The 10,367-nt window shown below is 44.5% G+C and overlaps 1 pseudogene; it reads left to right on the top strand.

The window, feature by feature from the left end:
- The first annotated feature begins 852 nt into the window (after positions 1-852).
- LOC129667134 (40S ribosomal protein S15a-like) lies at positions 853-1,238 on the top strand (annotated as a pseudogene).
- Positions 1,239-10,367: the final 9,129 nt, after the last annotated feature.

Below are 10,367 nucleotides of genomic sequence, written 5' to 3'. Positions count from 1 at the left end.
CACAGAAAGAAGCAGGTGGTTCCCAGCTGTGAGACGGGGTGCATAGCCCCCCGTGCCTAACGCACCCTGGGACCTAGCCAGAAGTTACAGCCTGTGATGGCTTTGTGTCCTGGTGATATGGCGCCATGATGTATGGTTTAATGGTGACCCAGTATCCCAGTGTGATGATGTGTGTCATGTGATATGGTGCCATGATGTAATGGTGATAAGGAGATGGAGGATATGGTACCATGGTGTGTGTTTTCATGGTGGTGTAGTTTGATGGAGGTATGATGCCATGGCATGTGGCATCATGGTTTCATGTTGACAGTTTCCATGGTGCCATGGTGCCATGATGATTTTTTTTTTTTTTTTTTTAATAAAACCCCCTATTTTTTTTTTTTTTTTTTTTTTTTTTTTTTTTTAACCAATAAGACTCAGGAGACAGATGCTGGGGGAAGGGAAGGGGAGAACCTGATAACTCAGAGAGGCAGAGATAGCACCCAGCTGACCTTCCTTCTCAGGTCAGGTCTGAATGGGAAAAAAAAATCCAAAAGGCTCACTAGCTGATAGCCCAAGAGGAAAAGGCCAAAAAACACAAGGCTGAAGGCTTTCTAGTTCAACCTGAGAACTGAATAAAAGAACCTGAGAGAAATAAAGCCTCACAGAGCCAAAGCTCAAAAAGCCCTTTCTTCTCCACGCTACCTTAAACACCCCTCAACTCCAAGCCCCTCCTACTCATTAATCCCTGTCAGCTGCTTTCTTGTTCTGCCTCTAGACCCAGGGCTAACTTTATTAAGTCCTCTGTACAGAAAGCTCTTGGGTTAAAGGTGAGTGCTAGGGCTCTTCCCGCCATCTTTCCGGGCCATCGCCATGGTGCGCATGAACGTCCTGGCAGCTGCTCTCAAGAGCATCAACAACGCTGAGAAGAGAGGCAAATTGCGGGTCCTCTTCATCAGGCCATGCTCCAAAGTCATCGTTTGGTTCCTAACCGTGATGATGAAGCATAGTTCCATTGGTGACTTTGAGATCACTGATGAGCACAGAGCTGGGAAAATTGTTGTGGACCTCACAGGCATTTTGAACAAGTGTGGCGTGATCAGCCCTAGATTTGATGTGCAACTGAAAGACCTAGAAAAATGGCAGAACAATCTGCTCACACCCGTCAGTTTGGCTTCATTGTACTGACGACCTCAGCTGGCATCATGGACTATGAAGAAGCAAGACGAAAACACACAGGAGGAAAAATCCTGGCATTTTTTTTTCTAGAGATGTAAAATATAAATAAAAAGCATCTGTGGACTTAAAAAAAAAGTTATGTACTAGGGTTGGGTGAACCACACCATAATCACCTGTTTACAACAAACAGGAAATTCTTGGATTAAAGGTGTGTGAGAGGTTTCAAACACACCAAAGAAAAAGGGTTTTACAGTTCTCAATTTTGGGATTCAAAATGGGATCAAATGTCTTGCAACAATGTGCTGCCATGATGAGATGGTGATATAGAGGAAATAAATAAAAACGATACATAGACAAGATAATTTGTAGGAATGGAGATGGTTAGATAAAAGGTGAAAGAATAAATATGTCACAATTTGTAGATACTAGAAACGCAAACAAGAAAAAGTTATACTTGGGAATGTGGGAGGAAATTTTGTATGTAATTTTGTGACTTGGTGATGTTGATGATTTTAAGCTGGCCCAAGAAGTCTACTACTTAGATTTTGGTGGAAGATCATAACATATTTTGAGAAGATTTAAATTTAGTTTTTACAGCCTCCAATTGGAAACTTAGTCAATTGCCTTGCATAACAGGATCTTGTGATGTAGCACAGCAAAGACACTGAATTGATTTCCATTTCTTTGTTATTCCTTGTATGTGTATCTTAGCGCGTGGCACTTGGGGCTGGATAAGCAGTTGGGGCTCTCATCTCTGAGAATCTCTGAGAAATTCTCCTTCTTCCCTCAGGCAGGTTTAATGGGTTGTAGCTCTTCATGTATGGGTTTTAAAAATCCCATGTTCTAATCCTTTAGAAAGATCCTGAACTACTTCCGACCAAATTCTGCACCATAATTTGTTATTCTGTAATCTAAAAAACCCAAACACAGGCACCAAGGAGTCTTGGCTGGTCTGGGGGAATGAGGTAACTCGTTGAGTCCTTAAATAAGCGCCAAACTCCACGAATCCGAGGGAGAAAGGCTTACTTCCTTTATGTCTCCACTCTTTTTGTTCAAAGCTCTTCTGAGGCCCTGTAGTGGAATCATCAGGTTTAGGGTGTTTCTTTGGCTGCCCTCAACAACTGTGAGGTCACCTCACAGTCCTGGTGGGATGAGATCTGCTTCCCTGCAGGTTGTTGGTTCGAGGCCACCTTCGGCTTCTTCACAGGTGGGCCTCTGTGTGGACTACCAAGAAAGAACAAGCAGCGTGGAATATGAGTCCTTGTAATCTAACCTCAGCAGTGACAGTTCATCTCTGTTGCTGTCTAAGTGTGAACCACACCTAGTACTTCTTGCCCATAGAGGAGAGAAGAGGGTGTTAGATCCCTGAAACTGGAGTTGGGGATAGTTTTCAGCTGACATATGGCTGCTGTAGCCAAATCCTGGGCCTCTGCAAAAGCAACAAGGACTCTTAACCTCAAAACTGTCTCTCCAGCTCCAGCGAACAATATTGTTGCTGAGTATATCTGGGGATGTTCCAGACATTAGTTGTGTGACAAGGCAGTCATTCCTCAGTCTGCTAAAGGTGATGTAGTCTCTCTTACATTGATCCATAGAGAGATTGTTCTGAGCTCTCATTACCAGGAAGAGCTGCGTCTCATAAGCAACCGATTTATTCTAAACTCAGACCCTCCGGGAATTACAGATAATGTTTCTCCCTTTTCTCACCCAACACAGGGTTTAAGCACAGGGTTTAAAGGTGCCTGTGGCCAGCTTTGAGATTGCCGAGACCGGGCAAGCTTCTTGCTGGTGAGTCCATTGCACGGTGAGGACGCAGCGGGCCGCCCCACTGGACAGCGCTCTGCATCTTCCAGTGACTCATTACCACGGGAGATGCTTCCTGCATTGTGTTCTTAAGCTTTTGGACTGCTGCCATCTTGAAAGACAGTCCTGGATGCATTCTGAGCTTCCGCCGACCCCAAAGCTAAGAATGTCAACAGGGACCATCTGAGACCTTCGAGAATGTCCCTGCTTTGCTAAACCACGCCCACCTGTGGTCCTGCGCATTTCAGCTGGTGGATGCCTCGACGACCCCTTTGTTCTGGAACTATTAAAAGTTCACGAAATCATTTCCACATTAGAGCATTGTTGTTCAGGACAACCTAAATCCTGCCCACAGGCCACAATCGCTAAAATTTGGCTCCGAAAAAAACGAAAACAAACAAACAAAAAAAACCCACCTCATTTTCTTTGAGGTAAAGCTGTGTTTTGCACCAGTGGTTCTGAATCTCACCGTAGGGTCCCAAGCACAATCCAAGTTTACCACAGAGGCCATTGGAGTGAGCACCAGATTCCAAGGGAGCTTGGCGGATTCTCTGCTGGGGCCCGGATGGCTCCTGGAAGCGTCTGTTGGTTTACTCTGACCTTGCAGTATCCCTTTGCTTGTTGGCAAAACGTTTGCTAGCGTCCAGCCTTCCCCTGCCATCCCTCCAGTCTTAACCCTGCGTCCTTTCCGAGGTCTCCCTCGCTTCCTGTCGACAGGCCGTCTCCCTTTGCTCGTCCCGTGAACGTCTGTCTGATTATAAAGACTCAGTAAAAGGCACCTGCTCCCCCCAGCCCATCAGGATGATGATTTAAATGACGACAATCTTTCCCATGTGTGTGGGTGGCTGTGCTGTGGCAGATTTCCAGGGACCTGCCCTTTAGAAATGCCGGTCACCCTCAGTAGGGGAAACTGAGAGAGAAGGGCACACAGCACCCACAGGCCAAAGGAAGTTCCTTAACTCCAGAGGAGAGGGACTCTGAGCATCACTGCTTAGGGAAGGCGCCTGGCAGAAGGCAGAGCTAGAAAAGCAAATGGAAATAACCCCTCAAAACGAAAAGGCAGTAAGTCATTGTAGACACTCTAAGCATTAATACTATATTCATAGGGTAAAAATAATTGTGGACACCAGGGGGAAGGGAACATTATAGTTAGGCGAGTGACCCAGAGTGTACCTAGTCGGCTCCTCATCTGCCACCTTGGTTTCTTCCTGTCTTATAGATGTAATACTGCTGTGTGTCACACGTCAGTTCCACGGGATGAAAACAAATTAGAGCTAGATCCTAATAGCTGCTAATAGTATCAGATTAGGAGATTTCTTTAAGGACGGCTGTCCTGCCTGTTTGTCAGCTTTCTGTTAAAGCTCTTTGCCTCTCAACTTTACGGCGCTGTTCATGGTTTTGAGTTGGAGGAACTTCTATATCACATTTAATATATGGTGCATATATGTCTTTGAAACATTTTCTCATTTTGTGTATTGTCACAATATTTAAAAATTTTTATTTACTTTACATCCTTGTAGCCCCATACCTCCTCCCCCTCCCAGTCCCACCCACCCTTTCTTCCCCTCTCCCTTCCCCTTTTCCTCAGAAAAGAGGAGCTCCCTTTCCCATCCATCCCAGCTCATCAGGTTGTATCAGGTTGTATGTCCTCTTCCCCTGTGGCCTGGCAAGGCAGTCCTGCCAGGGGGACGTGGTCAAAAAGCTGGCACGTGAGCCTGTGCAGTCCCTACTTCCCTTACTAGAGGACCCACACGAAGCCTGAGCTGCCCATCTGTTGCATCTTTGTAGGGGGCCCAGGTCCAGTTTGTGCATAGGCTTGTCACAATATTCTTGATGACAGTCAGTCTTGAAATTAATGAATGAGAGGCCACTGAATCTCCCATTACAAGTCTGGATTGTTTGTTTTTTCACGTGTAGTTTATTATTAGCTACAGATTTCATCATGGTGGCACTGTCTATAGCTTTGTCTATAGGTGTGACTCCAGAATCTCACATCTGTGTGACATCTGCATCTTGTAGCCTACAAACCCATATTTTAAATTCTGTCTTTAATATCTGAGTAGTGTGTTATCGTTTTTAGATAAAACATCTTCATTCTTTTGTTTAATTTTATTCCTAAGTATTTTATGTTTTTGTATTTGTAATTTGTAGATTATTTGTTATGTCTAGTATGAGACTTGTCAAGCTAACAAAAGGTTAACTTGTTTTCATCTATTTTCTCTCTGTATCTTTTTCTTTGTCTTTTTAAGTTGATCATCAATATTATTTTTATCTTCATTTTTGTTTAATTTGCTTCTGTTTCCTTTTTAATGCAGAGTATAAGCCTTTTACTTTATTTTATCCTACAGTCTCATACTCTCTGCTCCTTTTGTGAGGAAAATAAGGCCAGTTGTCTGCCCCTGCTAATGGTTACTTGTTGCAAGAAGAAGCTTCTCTGGGGAGGGCTGAGACTTGCAACAATCTCTGGGTAAAAGGATACTTTAGTAGGGCTCCGTTTAACATTGTGTCAATTTATCAGCTAATAGCAGTAGGTCCGGCTAGGGCGCGTGACCTGTCTGGCGCCACAGGGTCTTGGCCCCAGTGATGTGGCTGGTACGGATTTTAACTTATGGACTAGTCCTTAAGTCCAATCAGGAGGTGGCTGCTCACGTCCATGACCCTGGGGCCACTATTCTACCAGCGGGCTTGTCGTGGCTGGCCATTCCTTTTCTTCTCCTATCACTATGAAAACTAGCCAGTAGGTCTGCAGTTTCCAGGTGACAGTGCCTGACTGTGTGGATGACTCAAGTGTGCAGTGTCTTCAGTAAAAGGGCCGGAGCAAGCCAAGAGCAATGCAAGCCACCGATTTTAAACCTTCTCACGGAAGCATTCAGAGCCGCACACTCCTCCATACTCACAGCACTGGCCCTTCTTAACATATTTCCTACATCTCCTGCTTGGATTCTTTTCTGATCTAGGATTATTCATAGACAGTTGATAATTTATAGACGTGAAGACTTCTTTTTGACCTATTTTTATTTGTCTCTAGTTTATTTCCCTGTTCTCTTGACAACATACTTCGAAGTATTCCAATCTCTCCATTTAAACTGAAGTATTTCCAGTAACTCTGCATGCAGGCTGTATTCCGTAAACACTAATTTGGCGAGGCTGGTCAGTAGCATGCCCAGCTCTACACCCGGACTTCTGTGTTTTCTGTGCAGTTTTGACAGCGCAGAGGGAAGACTGTTACGCCACCCAACTGCAGTGATAATTTTGCCTCTCGCCCCAGATTTTTGCCGCTCACTGCTGCATTTTTTTGAAGCTCCGTTACAGCCTGTGCACCTTTTTAATTAAATTTTTATTTTTGAATATTAGTTTCAGTTTATTCACTTTGTATCCCAGCTGTATCCCGCTCCCTCATTCCCTCCCAATCCCACCCTCATGTTCTCCCTACGCGTGCACACTTTTACACGCGACTATACTCTGTGGAAGTACAAGTCTTTTCCTAACCTTTTATTGGTTCTTTGTGAATTTCACATCATGTACCTCAATGCCGCCATCTCCCTGTCCCTTCCTGTCTTCTCTTCACCTTTGCAGCCCCCCAAATAAACTACAATAATGAAAACAAAAAATAAACCACCGCCAGCACCACAACATCTTGTGGGAACTGTAGGGTGCCACACAGTGTATCCTTCTGTGCACATGCACATTTACCTGCAAATGCTCATCACGGGGGGGGGGGGTGTCACTGCACCATTGGAGGCCTCTGGCTTCTGCTCCTCTCCTCACCAGGACTCCCGCTTGGATATCCCGTTGTTGCCCTGTGTCATGGAGACCCTGCAGCTTTGGATCTGCAGGACCCGCCCCTTCACGTGCTCAGCAGTCATAGGTGGGGTAGATGTTGGAGTGGGCCTGCTCAGGGGCCTGGATCTGGGCCTGGGTGGTAGCTGAGTTGGTCAGCGGGCCAGCTCTCCTGTGCCTAAGCCACGAGGGCCAGCTCTCCAGCACCACCCTGGCTAGCTCACCCAATGCCACAGCTGGGCAGGGGCACTGTCAAACCCTCAGGGTCAGCTCACCCATGCCTTTGTCACCAGGGTCAGCTCTGCTGTGCTGCTCAGGGGAGGTGCAGCCAGGGAGGGGCAGAGCCGCTCTGGAAGTGCGACTCTTCACCTCTGGTTACATTTCTTCTGCTGAAGTGAATACTTTGGTGGTAATGCCGCTATCGCTATCGTCTTACAGCTCTTGGATGATTACCAGTTTTAAATATCTTCTGCGCATCCCTTTATCGCCTGCCTGAGTCTTCCTGTTTGAAGACGGTTTCTTGAAAATAACCTGTCTGCCTTTTGGTTGGCTGTTCAGAGCTTCTGTGTTGTGTGAGCTTATTTTACCTGCTTAGGTCATTTGTTTCTGAATCACCTATCCGGCCCTTTCCATTTTCCATAGTTTTCCACCTGTTAATTTAAGTGTTCTTCTCTCCTTTCGGCTTACACTGCTGTCGTATTTATTTAACAGTCTCTGTAGAGGATGCAATATACATTCTCATGCCACCATCACATCCCCCTTCAGACATGCTGTGGGATACTGCTATATTCCCTCTTCTCTCTCTGGTGTGCCCCCTGGCTGCTTTCAGCCTCCATTACCTTCTGCTTCTGTTGAAGCTCCCTGGGGCGCAAAGCTGCAGCTGCTACCTACTTCCACATCTTTTGAGTGTGTGCTGCGCGCTGAGCTTAATTAGGGTTACCAGTGTGAGCACATGTGAGAGGTTAGGCTCCCTATCAGTGGATACACCACTGAAGAAGCAGTTAACTGAATCTGAAAGGCTTATGGGAGTAGAAGAATAAATTGTGCTCTTTATTTCATGCCAAGTTGAGTATCTGCTTGCTGTAATTTATTTTTAGCTTGGATAAGTTTACTTAACATGTCTTGGTGTTATTATTTGTTATAATTCTGATTGTTTGTTTGTCTTTAAGATAGGGTTTCTCTATGTAGCCTTGGCTGTCCTAGACTCGCTCTGTAGACCAGGCTGGCCTAGAACTCACAGAGATTCACCTTTCCTGTCTCTGCCTCCCTGAGTGCTGGGATTACAGGCATGCACCACCTTGCCTGGCTTCATAATTCTAATTTAGTGATGCAGCAAGGCCTATGGCATAGACCTACAGCCCCAGCTACTTAGGAGGTTGAGACATCAGGAAAACACATGTCCAAGGTAAGAAAATGAGACCCTGCCTGAACTAAGAATTACCAAAACTTTGGGGATGTGCTTTCATTTGCTAGCATGTGCAAACCCTGGGTTCAATTTTTACAATTTCCTCCCCTACAGGGGAAAAAAAAGCATATTTCTTGGCATTTCAAAACCACTCTTCTGTTGTTTCCAGATGTGTGTTGTTTCTGATGATAATTCAGTGGCTTTTTCTATTGCTACCTTGCTGTATGCATTGTGTCTTTTTTCTTCTGGGTGCTTAGAAGATTTCATTTTTAATTTGGAGTGGAGTGGTTGCTGTGGGATCCGCCTAGATGTGGTTTTCATTGTTGTGTGTGGCTCCTTCCTCCATCATGGTCCAAGTCAGATGCTGGGATTTTCAAAACCAAGTTTCTAATGCCTTTTTCCTCCTCCTGAGGAAATGAATGAATGCACACAGGGACATCAGTTTGTTCTTGCAGAATGTTCTCTCTGTGTTGTTATTTTTTCATTATACTTGGGGAGTCTTCTTTCAGAATATTATTTCTTTTGACACATTAGTTATCTTACTGCCAGGATGTCTCTTCTCCATCTGGGACTTCCGTTCTATACAAGTTAGGAGATGCCACTATGTTCCACAGGCCGCTGAAGCTCTGTCCCATGGTTTTCTTGGTCTTTGTTGCGCAATTTTGTTCTGTTCACACAGTTTCTATTTGGTTTCCTAAAGATCTTTGTTTTTGCAGCATCCAAAATGCTATCAAGCCTAGTTTAGAACCTTTTTATTCCAGAGAAAATAAAATTTTTATTCCAGATAAAATTTATTTCAGATAAAATATATTTGAGTGCTATAGTTTACTTGCTCCTTTCTCTTTTACTTCACATTCATTTGCTGAAGTTCCCTCTCTACCCATTCATCTCTGGCCTTAAATCTCTGGCTATGGATTTTACCCTAGTAATTACAAGGTGCATCCTCTCTTTCTATTGCTTATTTTATCTCTGGTTTGTATAGACAGACAGAAGACAGACAGACAGACAGACACACACACACACACACACACACACACACACACACACGGACTCATATCCACGGAAGACTTTCATTTTAAGTGTAACTCTGGATGCTATATTACTGATATTCTGGGTTTGTTTTCTGTCAAAACTTTTTTTTTTTTTTTTTCTGACAGGTCCACTGAGCTTTGGTTTCTGGTTTTGTTGGGATAAGTCTACAGAATTCTGTACACCAGGGCTAGAGTTGCCCTATTCACCAATCAGAACTTCTCTGGGTTGTTTTTACTCTCCTGGACGTTTGTATGCTCTGATGCGTCTACTTAGGCGTGGCTCTGAATCAGCTGCTGTTCACTGTAGCTCTCCGAGTTTTGCATAATCATGCATGGGTGGGCATACAGGCTGATTCCTCACTCCTTCTCTGGCACATTACATCTGTCAGCATGAGATGCAAATTCCTGCTCTTTCAATAGACCAAAACTCCAGCCCTGCTTCCTGGGGCCAGGAATTCTGCCACTCTCCATGTTGTGTGAGTAAACTACATTAACTAACTCTGACAGAGGGCTGTGCTCTCTCTATCTCTCGGGGTCCATTACCCAGAGCTGGGTGTTGGCCATGGCCTGGAAAAAACTGCTTTGCGTATTTTGTCAACTTCAAAAGTGATTAATTAGTGAAGAGAAGTCTAACATTCATTCCTTCCAGCATGTTCAGAGCCTGCAGCCAGGATTTCTTGCCTGGTAAATGCCTTTGAAGACATTAGTTGCTTGGTGATTGACCAGTATCCTATAATCACAAAACATGGCTGTTGGGTGGCTTATTTTGCCAAGCCTTTTATGAAATATTTAGCATACATTTTAAATTTTAAGCTAAAGTATGAGCATTTCTTTGCATTCCACTATCTAAACGAGGAAAATAAAATTTTAAGTGTGTCAAATCCTTGCCCCGGAATCCCTATCTGATGAACTTGGTAGACTTGGTAGAATCTGGTGAGCTGCTGAAATAATCCACCACAAACCACCAGCAGCAGAAATTGATTTTCTCTGCTCCAGATGCCAGAAGTTTAAAACAGAAGCTCTGCTATGGCTCTGAGTATTGGCTTTTGGCTTCACACCTCCAGTTTCTTCCTGTGTCGACACATGACCTTCTCTTTTCCATTCTGTCTCTAATAATGGTCGACTTGGTAGACAAGTACTGGACTCAGATAATCAGCTACAGAGGCACAGGCTCAGGATCCCTGCTATGG

Source organism: Psammomys obesus, unplaced genomic scaffold, assembly GCF_907164565.1.
Source record: "Psammomys obesus unplaced genomic scaffold, mPsaObe1.curated_primary_1811, whole genome shotgun sequence".
In the NCBI taxonomy this organism is placed as follows: Eukaryota; Metazoa; Chordata; class Mammalia; order Rodentia; family Muridae; genus Psammomys; species Psammomys obesus.
The sequence above is the reverse complement of the archived record's forward strand: the minus strand, read 5'-3'. Positions and strand labels throughout refer to the sequence as shown.